The following is a 12500-nucleotide window of genomic DNA, read 5'->3' on the forward strand; positions in this document are numbered from 1 at the left end:
GCGGCCCGGACACCGGGGCCCCTTCGAGCCGGGGCGGCTCGCTCTGCAGCAGGCGGCGGAACGGCAAAGGAGCGCCGTGCGGTGCGCGCCCGCGCGCGCACGGGCGGCTCGGGCTCTTTTCCCCCGGCCGCGCACACCCCTCTCTCTCTCTCTCTCTCATATCGGGCTTTCGCCTTTCCTTTGCGCTTCGACACGGCGACTTTTCGCCTCCTCGCGGCTCGGCTCCAGCCGCACCGCCGCCCGGCGCTGCTCGCGGCCGGCACCCACGGGGCGCTAAACCGGGACCAAAGGCCGGCACCGGCAAACCTCGCGTGCTTTCGAAGGACACCTGTAGGCTCGCGGGGCCACGCGGCCATCACACAGCTGGGACGGTCAAGACGCCCTTCCTCGGCAGCGGGAGGGGCGACACCTCGCCTGCGACGGGGAGCGAATCGGAGAAGAGACCGCCCGGCCCGAACACCGGACCCCCGCCGTGGGCTTCCCCATGACAGAGAAGCCCCGGAAGAAAGCCCGGCCGGCCGGGGGCCCTCTCCGACGCGACCCGAAAAGCCTCATCGATCGGGGCGGACGCGGCTGCACGAGGGCAGAGGAGGCAGCGGAGCGCAGAGGCAAAGCCCCAGCAGCCGCGGAACCGCCCGGCCGAAAGCGTGCAACGCACACCACGGCCCCACGGCAGCCCACCAAGGCGCACGCCCCACCGGCCGGCGCCGCCACGGGTGCGGCTGGGCCGAGAGCGGACGGGCTTGGGGGCTCCGCGCGCGTGCGAGCGGGGACACGCGTCCCCGGACCGATCCGCTCGCGGATCGGTCCCGGCACAGGGTAGACCGGGGGGGTGCCGCCACCCGCCCGCGGACAACGGCTCTCCTGGCCGGACGACGGAAGGACGGGACCGCCGGGCCGGGGTGGGGATGGCCTTCACCCTTTTCTGCCCAGGGAACCCGTCCGAGCGTTCGAGAAAGGTGCCACCGGCTTTCGCCCGCCCCGCGGCTGGCGCGCTCTCTCTCTCTCTCTCTCTCTCGGCCTCTCTTTCTCTCCCCTTCGGAAAAGCCGGGGTACGGCACCGATCAACGGAAAAAAAAAAAAAAAAAAAAAAGGCACATGGCGTGCGCGGCCCACAAGGACCCGTGCTAACCACGGGCGCCGGGGGCCCGGGGGGGGGCGAGGCGCGCGCCGCCTTCTCGCTGCCCCCCCCCCTTCGAAACCCACCGGCATCGCTCGGCTCGGGGCTCGCTCGGCCCCCCGGCTCCACAGAACCTCGGCTTTCGTGGGCCCGCACGCTTCTCGGTGCCGCGGCTTAGGGCCGCGAGAGGAAAAGGCCATCGGAGGCCGGGCGGGCGGGGCCCCCCACAGCACCCGCACACGCCCTTGAAAAAATAGCAACGGACCACCCGGGGCAGAAGCGGGCTCGGTCGCCACGACCGAGGAAGGGCGAGGCGCCGCCGCCTCGCCCGCGACCTTCCGGGGGTTGCTCTCTGCCGGGGGCTTCGGTCCGTGCTAGGGCGGGCCGGCCACCGCGGCCGGCCCCTCTCTGCCCGCGAAAAAAACAGCCCGCCCGCAAGGCGGGTCCCCGGCTTAAGGCCGAGGAAGGGGGTGACTTCAACAGCACGCGCCGGTGGGACGGGGTGCCGCCACCCCGGCTCCACGGCTCATCGGGCGACCGCCGTCACCGAGCCCCTCCGGCCACGCGGCGAATGCCGAGGCCAGGCCGCGCGCCCCACCGCTGCCCTTCCGACACGGACACGCTGGCAAACAGGTCGGGAGCGGGGGAACCGGGCGCCGCCACCGCGGCGGGCTGGCCGGGCCTTGCTCGGGGAGGAGGCTCTCGGGCGAGGGCCGGGGAAAAAAAAAGCCCGGCCGCGTCGACCCCCGGCTGCCGGCCACTGCCACCGGACCGGCTGCCGGAAAAATGCCTGCCGGAGCGGGCCCCGGCTTAAGGCCAGGCGGAAAAGGGACGAGGCGCCGCCGCCTCACCTGCCACCGATCGTCCCAGGGGGGCCGCCCCCCCTTCAACCGGGCCGGCACGGCAGCCGACCGGAGCGGAGCAACACACACGCGGGGCTTCTCACCGCCTCGCTGCGGCCAGCGAGCGGCTTCTCGACACGGTCTTTCGGGCCGTCTCTCTCGGCTCTCGGCTCTCTCTCTGGTGGCCCTTCACACTGCCCATTCTCTTCTCTCTGGCTTCTCGGGCAGCTCTCCCCCCGAAAGAGCGCCCTGGGCAGGACGGGAACCGGGACCAAGCCACGCGGCTCACCCGGCCTAGGCGGCACTCGCTCTGCCCCGACGACCGCGCGGCGCGGCCGCCCTATCCTCCGCCTTGCGACGCAGGCACCCTGGAAACCTGCGGGGACGCGGCCCGTCACCTCGCTCCCAATATACGGAAAGATAAGTCCAAGGCCGCCGACGCCTCCAAGGAGACGAGTGGAAGTCGACCGGGAGGGTGCGCCAGCGCAGGCCGACCGCTACGTCGACATAGCCGGAGGCAGCCTGGAACAGCGACCCCTTGGTGAACTTCCGCAGGCGGCCGCGACACCAGGTCTACCCGGGCGGACGGAGACCAGGTCTACCCCGGCTCCGGGATACCAGGTCTACCCCGGCCGCCGGGTACAAGGTCTACCCCGTCTCCGGGATACCAGGTCTACCCCGGCCGCCGGGTACAAGGTCTACCCCGGCTCCTGGATACCAGGTCTACCCCGGCCGCCGGGTACAAGGTCTACCCCGGCTCCTGGATACCAGGTCTACCCCGGCCGCCGGGTACAAGGTCTACCCCGTCTCCGGGATACCAGGTCTACCCCGGCCGCCGGGTACAAGGTCTACCCCGTCTCCGGGATACCAGGTCTACCCCGGCCGCCGGGTACAAGGTCTACCCCGTCTCCTGGATACCAGGTCTACCCCGGCCGCCGGGTACAAGGTCTACCCCGGCTCCTGGATACCAGGTCTACCCCGGCCGCCGGGTACAAGGTCTACCCCGGCTCCTGGATACCAGGTCTACCCCGGCCGCCGGGTACAAGGTCTACCCCGTCTCCGGGATACCAGGTCTACCCCGGCCGCCGGGTACAAGGTCTACCCCGGCTCCGGGATACCAGGTCTACCCCGGCCGCCGGGTACAAGGTCTACCCCGGCTCCGGGATACCAGGTCTACCCCGGCCGCCGGGTACAAGGTCTACCCCGGCTCCGGGATACCAGGTCTACCCCGGCCGCCGGGTACAAGGTCTACCCCGTCTCCTGGATACCAGGTCTACCACGGCCGCCGGGTACAAGGTCTACCCCGTCTCCGGGATACCAGGTCTACCCCGGCCGCCGGGTACAAGGTCTACCCCGGCCGCCGGGTACAAGGTCTACCCCGGCTCCGGGATACCAGGTCTACCCCGGCCGCCGGGTACAAGGTCTACCCCGTCTCCTGGATACCAGGTCTACCCCGGCCGCCGGGTACAAGGTCTACCCCGTCTCCGGGGTACCAGGTCTACCCCGGCCGCCGGGTACAAGGTCTACCCCGTCTCCGGGATACCAGGTCTACCCCGGCCGCCGGGTACAAGGTCTACCCCGGCTCCGGGATACCAGGTCTACCCCGGCCGCCGGGTACAAGGTCTACCCCGTCTCCGGGATACCAGGTCTACCCCGGCCGCCGGGTACAAGGTCTACCCCGGCTCCGGGATACCAGGTCTACCCCGGCCGCCGGGTACAAGGTCTACCCCGTCTCCGGGATACCAGGGCTACCCCGGCCGCCGGGTACAAGGTCTACCCCGGCTCCGGGATACCAGGTCTACCCCGGCCGCCGGGTACAAGGTCTACCCCGTCTCCTGGATACCAGGTCTACCCCGGCCGCCGGGTACAAGGTCTACCCCGTCTCCTGGATACCAGGTCTACCCCGGCCGCCGGGTACAAGGTCTACCCCGTCTCCTGGATACCAGGTCTACCCCGGCCGCCGGGTACAAGGTCTACCCCGTCTCCGGGATACCAGGTCTACCCCGGCCGCCGGGTACAAGGTCTACCCCGGCTCCTGGATACCAGGTCTACCCCGGCCGCCGGGTACAAGGTCTACCCCGCCTCCTGGATACCAGGTCTACCCCGGCCGCCGGGTACAAGGTCTACCCCGGCTCCTGGATACCAGGTCTACTCCGGCCGCCGGGTACAAGGTCTACCCCGTCTACGGGATACCAGGTCTACCCCGGCCGCCGGGTACAAGGTCTACCCCGTCTCCGGGATACCAGGTCTACCCCGGCCGCCGGGTACAAGGTCTACCCCGGCTCCGGGATACCAGGTCTACCCCGGCCGCCGGGTACAAGGTCTACCCCGTCTCCGGGATACCAGGTCTACCCCGGCCGCCGGGTACAAGGTCTACCCCGTCTCCTGGATACCAGGTCTACCCCGGCCGCCGGGTACAAGGTCTACCCCGGCTCCGGGATACCAGGTCTACCCCGGCCGCCGGGTACAAGGTCTACCCCGTCTCCGGGATACCAGGTCTACCCCGGCCGCCGGGTACAAGGTCTACCCCGGCTCCGGGATACCAGGTCTACCCCGGCCGCCGGGTACAAGGTCTACCCCGGCTCCTGGATACCAGGTCTACCCCGGCCGCCGGGTACAAGGTCTACCCCGGCTCCTGGATACCAGGTCTACCCCGGCCGCCGGGTACAAGGTCTACCCCGGCTCCTGGATACCAGGTCTGCCCCGGCCGCCGGGTACAAGGTCTACCCCGGCTCCTGGATACCAGGTCTACCCCGGCCGCCGGGTACAAGGTCTACCCCGGCTCCGGGATACCAGGTCTACCCCGGCCGCCGGGTACAAGGTATACCACGTCTCCTGGATACCAGGTCTACCCCGGCCGCCGGGTACAAGGTCTACCCCGGCTCCTGGATACCAGGTCTACCCCGGCCGCCGGGTACAAGGTCTACCCCGTCTCCGGGATACCAGGTCTACCCCGGCCGCCGGGTACAAGGTCTACCCCGTCTCCGGGATACCAGGTCTACCCCGGCCGCCGGGTACAAGGTCTACCCCGTCTCCTGGATACCAGGTCTACCCCGGCCGCCGGGTACAAGGTCTACCCCGTCTCCTGGATACCAGGTCTACCCCGGCCGCCGGGTACAAGGTCTACCCCGTCTCCTGGATACCAGGTCTACCCCGGCCGCCGGGTACAAGGTCTACCCCGTCTCCGGGATACCAGGTCTACCCCGGCCGCCGGGTACAAGGTCTACCCCGTCTCCTGGATACCAGGTCTACCCCGGCCGCCGGGTACAAGGTCTACCCCGTCTCCTGGATACCAGGTCTACCCCGGCCGCCGGGTACAAGGTCTACCCCGCCTCCTGGATACCAGGTCTACCCCGGCCGCCGGGTACAAGGTCTACCCCGGCTCCTGGATACCAGGTCTACTCCGGCCGCCGGGTACAAGGTCTACCCCGTCTACGGGATACCAGGTCTACCCCGGCCGCCGGGTACAAGGTCTACCCCGTCTCCGGGATACCAGGTCTACCCCGGCCGCCGGGTACAAGGTCTACCCCGGCTCCGGGATACCAGGTCTACCCCGGCCGCCGGGTACAAGGTCTACCCCGTCTCCTGGATACCAGGTCTACCCCGGCCGCCGGGTACAAGGTCTACCCCGTCTCCGGGGTACCAGGTCTACCCCGGCCGCCGGGTACAAGGTCTACCCCGTCTCCGGGATACCAGGTCTACCCCGGCCGCCGGGTACAAGGTCTACCCCGGCTCCGGGATACCAGGTCTACCCCGGCCGCCGGGTACAAGGTCTACCCCGTCTCCGGGATACCAGGTCTACCCCGGCCGCCGGGTACAAGGTCTACCCCGGCTCCGGGATACCAGGTCTACCCCGGCCGCCGGGTACAAGGTCTACCCCGTCTCCGGGATACCAGGGCTACCCCGGCCGCCGGGTACAAGGTCTACCCCGGCTCCGGGATACCAGGTCTACCCCGGCCGCCGGGTACAAGGTCTACCCCGTCTCCTGGATACCAGGTCTACCCCGGCCGCCGGGTACAAGGTCTACCCCGTCTCCTGGATACCAGGTCTACCCCGGCCGCCGGGTACAAGGTCTACCCCGTCTCCTGGATACCAGGTCTACCCCGGCCGCCGGGTACAAGGTCTACCCCGTCTCCGGGATACCAGGTCTACCCCGGCCGCCGGGTACAAGGTCTACCCCGGCTCCTGGATACCAGGTCTACCCCGGCCGCCGGGTACAAGGTCTACCCCGCCTCCTGGATACCAGGTCTACCCCGGCCGCCGGGTACAAGGTCTACCCCGGCTCCTGGATACCAGGTCTACTCCGGCCGCCGGGTACAAGGTCTACCCCGTCTACGGGATACCAGGTCTACCCCGGCCGCCGGGTACAAGGTCTACCCCGTCTCCGGGATACCAGGTCTACCCCGGCCGCCGGGTACAAGGTCTACCCCGGCTCCGGGATACCAGGTCTACCCCGGCCGCCGGGTACAAGGTCTACCCCGTCTCCGGGATACCAGGTCTACCCCGGCCGCCGGGTACAAGGTCTACCCCGTCTCCTGGATACCAGGTCTACCCCGGCCGCCGGGTACAAGGTCTACCCCGGCTCCGGGATACCAGGTCTACCCCGGCCGCCGGGTACAAGGTCTACCCCGTCTCCGGGATACCAGGTCTACCCCGGCCGCCGGGTACAAGGTCTACCCCGGCTCCGGGATACCAGGTCTACCCCGGCCGCCGGGTACAAGGTCTACCCCGGCTCCTGGATACCAGGTCTACCCCGGCCGCCGGGTACAAGGTCTACCCCGGCTCCTGGATACCAGGTCTACCCCGGCCGCCGGGTACAAGGTCTACCCCGGCTCCTGGATACCAGGTCTGCCCCGGCCGCCGGGTACAAGGTCTACCCCGGCTCCTGGATACCAGGTCTACCCCGGCCGCCGGGTACAAGGTCTACCCCGGCTCCGGGATACCAGGTCTACCCCGGCCGCCGGGTACAAGGTATACCACGTCTCCTGGATACCAGGTCTACCCCGGCCGCCGGGTACAAGGTCTACCCCGGCTCCTGGATACCAGGTCTACCCCGGCCGCCGGGTACAAGGTCTACCCCGTCTCCGGGATACCAGGTCTACCCCGGCCGCCGGGTACAAGGTCTACCCCGTCTCCGGGATACCAGGTCTACCCCGGCCGCCGGGTACAAGGTCTACCCCGTCTCCTGGATACCAGGTCTACCCCGGCCGCCGGGTACAAGGTCTACCCCGTCTCCTGGATACCAGGTCTACCCCGGCCGCCGGGTACAAGGTCTACCCCGTCTCCTGGATACCAGGTCTACCCCGGCCGCCGGGTACAAGGTCTACCCCGTCTCCGGGATACCAGGTCTACCCCGGCCGCCGGGTACAAGGTCTACCCCGTCTCCTGGATACCAGGTCTACCCCGGCCGCCGGGTACAAGGTCTACCCCGTCTCCTGGATACCAGGTCTACCCCGGCCGCCGGGTACAAGGTCTACCCCGCCTCCTGGATACCAGGTCTACCCCGGCCGCCGGGTACAAGGTCTACCCCGGCTCCTGGATACCAGGTCTACTCCGGCCGCCGGGTACAAGGTCTACCCCGTCTACGGGATACCAGGTCTACCCCGGCCGCCGGGTACAAGGTCTACCCCGTCTCCGGGATACCAGGTCTACCCCGGCCGCCGGGTACAAGGTCTACCCCGGCTCCGGGATACCAGGTCTACCCCGGCCGCCGGGTACAAGGTCTACCCCGTCTCCGGGATACCAGGTCTACCCCGGCCGCCGGGTACAAGGTCTACCCCGTCTCCTGGATACCAGGTCTACCCCGGCCGCCGGGTACAAGGTCTACCCCGGCTCCGGGATACCAGGTCTACCCCGGCCGCCGGGTACAAGGTCTACCCCGTCTCCGGGATACCAGGTCTACCCCGGCCGCCGGGTACAAGGTCTACCCCGGCTCCGGGATACCAGGTCTACCCCGGCCGCCGGGTACAAGGTCTACCCCGGCTCCTGGATACCAGGTCTACCCCGGCCGCCGGGTACAAGGTCTACCCCGGCTCCTGGATACCAGGTCTACCCCGGCCGCCGGGTACAAGGTCTACCCCGGCTCCTGGATACCAGGTCTGCCCCGGCCGCCGGGTACAAGGTCTACCCCGGCTCCTGGATACCAGGTCTACCCCGGCCGCCGGGTACAAGGTCTACCCCGGCTCCGGGATACCAGGTCTACCCCGGCCGCCGGGTACAAGGTATACCACGTCTCCTGGATACCAGGTCTACCCCGGCCGCCGGGTACAAGGTCTACCCCGGCTCCTGGATACCAGGTCTACCCCGGCCGCCGGGTACAAGGTCTACCCCGTCTCCGGGATACCAGGTCTACCCCGGCCGCCGGGTACAAGGTCTACCCCGTCTCCGGGATACCAGGTCTACCCCGGCCGCCGGGTACAAGGTCTACCCCGGTTCCTGGATACCAGGTCTACCCCGGCCGCCGGGTACAAGGTCTACCCCGGCTCCGGGATACCAGGTCTACCCCGGCCGCCGGGTACAAGGTCTACCCCGGCTCCTGGATACCAGGTCTACCCCGGCCGCCGGGTACAAGGTCTACCCCGTCTCCTGGATACCAGGTCTACCCCGGCCGCCGGGTACAAGGTCTACCCCGGCTCCTGGATACCAGGTCTACCCCGGCCGCCGGGTACAAGGTCTACCCCGGCTCCGGGATACCAGGTCTACCCCGGCCGCCGGGTACAAGGTATACCACGTCTCCTGGATACCAGGTCTACCCCGGCCGCCGGGTACAAGGTCTACCCCGGCTCCTGGATACCAGGTCTACCCCGGCCGCCGGGTACAAGGTCTACCCCGTCTCCGGGATACCAGGTCTACCCCGGCCGCCGGGTACAAGGTCTACCCCGTCTCCGGGATACCAGGTCTACCCCGGCCGCCGGGTACAAGGTCTACCCCGGCTCCGGGATACCAGGTGTAGCCCGGGGGGCCGGACAACGGGTCTACCCCGGCGCCCGGAGGAAAAGTCTATTCCGGGGCCATGGCAAGAGGTATTTCCCCATACCCGGGTAGTAGAGCGTTTCTCAATGGCCGGCTTTACCTTTTTTTGCCTGGTGGGGGTGGGGGGGGCGGGCGCGAGCGGGGGGGCTCGGTGTGGGTTTTTGTGGGGGGTGGGGGAATGTGCGTTGCGGGACTTTTGGTTCGAGTTTTCTGGGTTTGTTTTAGGAGTTACGGGGTTATCCCTTTGTTTTTTGTGGCTTGGTTCCCCTTGGTCTGGTTTGGGGTTCGGGTTTCATTTCCCGCGCTTCCCCTTTCCTCCCTTCTCGAAGAGAACGACTCTTCTGTTCCCTCGGCGCAAGAAACTGATCCGGAAAAGGAATTTTCTTGGCGAACTTTATTTCTTTCCCTCTGGTACCCAGAGCGATCCCAGACGAAGCTGACAGGCAGCCTGCGTCAGCCTGCCGTCGAAGCAGCGTCAGCAGCCCCCTCCGCCCGGGGTGCCGCGCAGCCCTACCCGGCCGAACGGAATTTCAGTGGGGCCAGCGCGCAAGGGAAGCGAGGGAGGGAGGGAGGGACGGGGGGGCGGGGGGGGGAAGGGAGGGAGAGAGAGACAGAGAGAGAGGGGCACGGTGACACACACGCCGGCTCCACACACTCGCAATCCGACGCCGCCCCCTCAGAGCCCGCCCATCGACGGTTGGGGGCGCCCCGCCTGAAGACTTTCCCCGCCTCCGCCCATCGACGGTTGGGGGCGCCCCGCCCTGCCCCATCAGACTCCCCGGCGCCGCTCGCAGACTACTTTCCCCACCCCCGTCGCCGTCCCCCGCCCGCTCTCTCCTCGGCCGGTTCGCACACCCGCAGCGGCGGGAGGGCCAGGAGCGGGCCGACACCGAGGAAGGCGGGTCCTTCGGCCAGCAGGGCCGGGGCCCGCGGCAGAGGCGGCCCCTTTGCCGAGAAGCCTTCTCTTCGGCTCTCGCCCAGCCTTCTGCTTTGACGGCCTTCTTTCCTTGACGCTCCAGCCCGGCCTGGCCCCGTCCGAGCCCGGGGCAGGACGGCAGCGGGGTGGGGGGGAGGGGGGTCGAGCGGCTGAAGGCAGTGAGGGATCCGGAGACGGAGGCAGGAGCCGGGCCGCTGTCGCTTTGGGCACGGAGGAGGCGGGAGCGCTGCCGGCTCCCAACGGCCGGCTCCTTCCCTCTCTAGACCGGCGCCGGGCGGCCGGAGGGTGGGTCGTGCGCGGGACAGCAGGTCCGCCCGGGACACCAGGGCGACAGGTCTGCCGCAGCAGCCGGGCGGCCGGAGGCCGGGCCCGGAGTAGGACGACAGGTCTACCCCGGCTCCCGGAAGACCAGGTCTACCCCGAGGCTTCCGTGCACCAGGTCTACCCCGGCTCCCGGAACACCAGGTCTACCCCGGCTCCAGGGGAACAGGCCTACCCCGGCGCCCGGAATTCCAGGTCTACCCCGGCTCCCGGAAGACCAGGTCTACCCCGGCTCCAGGAGAACAGGCCTACCCCGGCGCCCGGAATTCCAGGTCTACCCCGGCTCCCGGAAGACCAGGTCTACCCCGGCGCCCGGAAGACCAGGTCTACCCCGAGGCTTCCGTGCACCAGGTCTACCCCGGCGCCCGGAAGACCAGGTCTACCCCGAGGCTTCCGTGCACCAGGTCTACCCCGGCGCCCGGAACACCAGGTCTACCCCGGCTCCAGGGGAACAGGCCTACCCCGGCGCCCGGAATTCCAGGTCTACCCCGGCGCCCGGAAGACCAGGTCTACCCCGAGGCTTCCGTGCACCAAGTCTACCCCGGCGCTCGGAACACCAGGTCTACCCCGGCTCCCGGAACACCAGGTCTACCCCGGCTCCAGGGGAACAGGCCTACCCCGGCGCCCGGAATTCCAGGTCTACCCCGGCGCCCGGAAGACCAGGTCTACCCCGAGGCTTCCGTGCACCAAGTCTACCCCGGCGCTCGGAACACCAGGTCTACCCCGGCTCCCGGAACACCAGGTCTACCCCGGCTCCAGGGGAACAGGCCTACCCCGGCGCCCGGAATTCCAGGTCTACCCCGGCGCCCGGAAGACCAGGTCTACCCCGAGGCTTCCGTGCACCAAGTCTACCCCGGCGCTCGGAACACCAGGTCTACCCCGGCTCCCGGAACACCAGGTCTACCCCGGCTCCAGGGGAACAGGCCTACCCCGGCGCCCGGAATTCCAGGTCTACCCCGGCTCCCGGAAGACCAGGTCTACCCCGGCTCCCGGAAGACCAGGTCTACCCCGGCTCCAGGGGAACAGGCCTACCCCGGCGCCCGGAATTCCAGGTCTACCCCGGCTCCCGGAAGACCAGGTCTACCCCGGCTCCAGGAGAACAGGCCTACCCCGGCGCCCGGAATTCCAGGTCTACCCCGGCTCCCGGAAGACCAGGTCTACCCCGGCGCCCGGAAGACCAGGTCTACCCCGAGGCTTCCGTGCACCAGGTCTACCCCGGCGCCCGGAAGACCAGGTCTACCCCGAGGCTTCCGTGCACCAGGTCTACCCCGGCGCCCGGAACACCAGGTCTACCCCGGCTCCAGGGGAACAGGCCTACCCCGGCGCCCGGAATTCCAGGTCTACCCCGGCGCCCGGAAGACCAGGTCTACCCCGAGGCTTCCGTGCACCAAGTCTACCCCGGCTCCCGGAACACCAGGTCTACCCCGGCTCCAGGGGAACAGGCCTACCCCGGCGCCCGGAATTCCAGGTCTACCCCGGCGCCCGGAAGACCAGGTCTACCCCGAGGCTTCCGTGCACCAAGTCTACCCCGGCGCTCGGAACACCAGGTCTACCCCGGCTCCCGGAAGACCAGGTCTACCCCGGCTCCAGGAGAACAGGCCTACCCCGGCGCCCGGAATTCCAGGTCTACCCCGGCTCCCGGAAGACCAGGTCTACCCCGGCGCCCGGAAGACCAGGTCTACCCCGAGGCTTCCGTGCACCAGGTCTACCCCGGCGCCCGGAAGACCAGGTCTACCCCGAGGCTTCCGTGCACCAAGTCTACCCCGGCGCTCGGAACACCAGGTCTACCCCGGCTCCCGGAACACCAGGTCTACCCCGGCTCCAGGGGAACAGGCCTACCCCGGCGCCCGGAATTCCAGGTCTACCCCGGCGCCCGGAAGACCAGGTCTACCCCGAGGCTTCCGTGCACCAAGTCTACCCCGGCGCTCGGAACACCAGGTCTACCCCGGCTCCCGGAAGACCAGGTCTACCCCGAGGCTTCTGTGCACCAGGTCTACCCCGGCTCCCGGAACACCAGGTCTACCCCGGCGCCGGGCGGCCGGAGGCCTAAGTCCGCCTCCAGGACACCAGGTCTACCTAGCCCGGCGCCTGGCCTCGCGAGGACCACGTCCGGTGCCGGGACAGCAGGCCTGCCGCCCGGCCGAGCGGCCGAGCGGCCGGAGGACAAGTCCGGCCCGGGTGCGCAGCTCTGTGCGAGGGCTGGGTGGCGCTAGGCTGAGGCCAGCCTTAGACGATATCAGGTCTACCCCGGCGCCGGGCGTCTGGCCGTGGGCCGGAGCTAGTCTACCCCCCTCGCCCCTCTCTCTCT

Source organism: Lonchura striata, chromosome 21, assembly GCF_046129695.1.
Source record: "Lonchura striata isolate bLonStr1 chromosome 21, bLonStr1.mat, whole genome shotgun sequence".
NCBI lineage: Eukaryota > Metazoa > Chordata > Aves > Passeriformes > Estrildidae > Lonchura > Lonchura striata.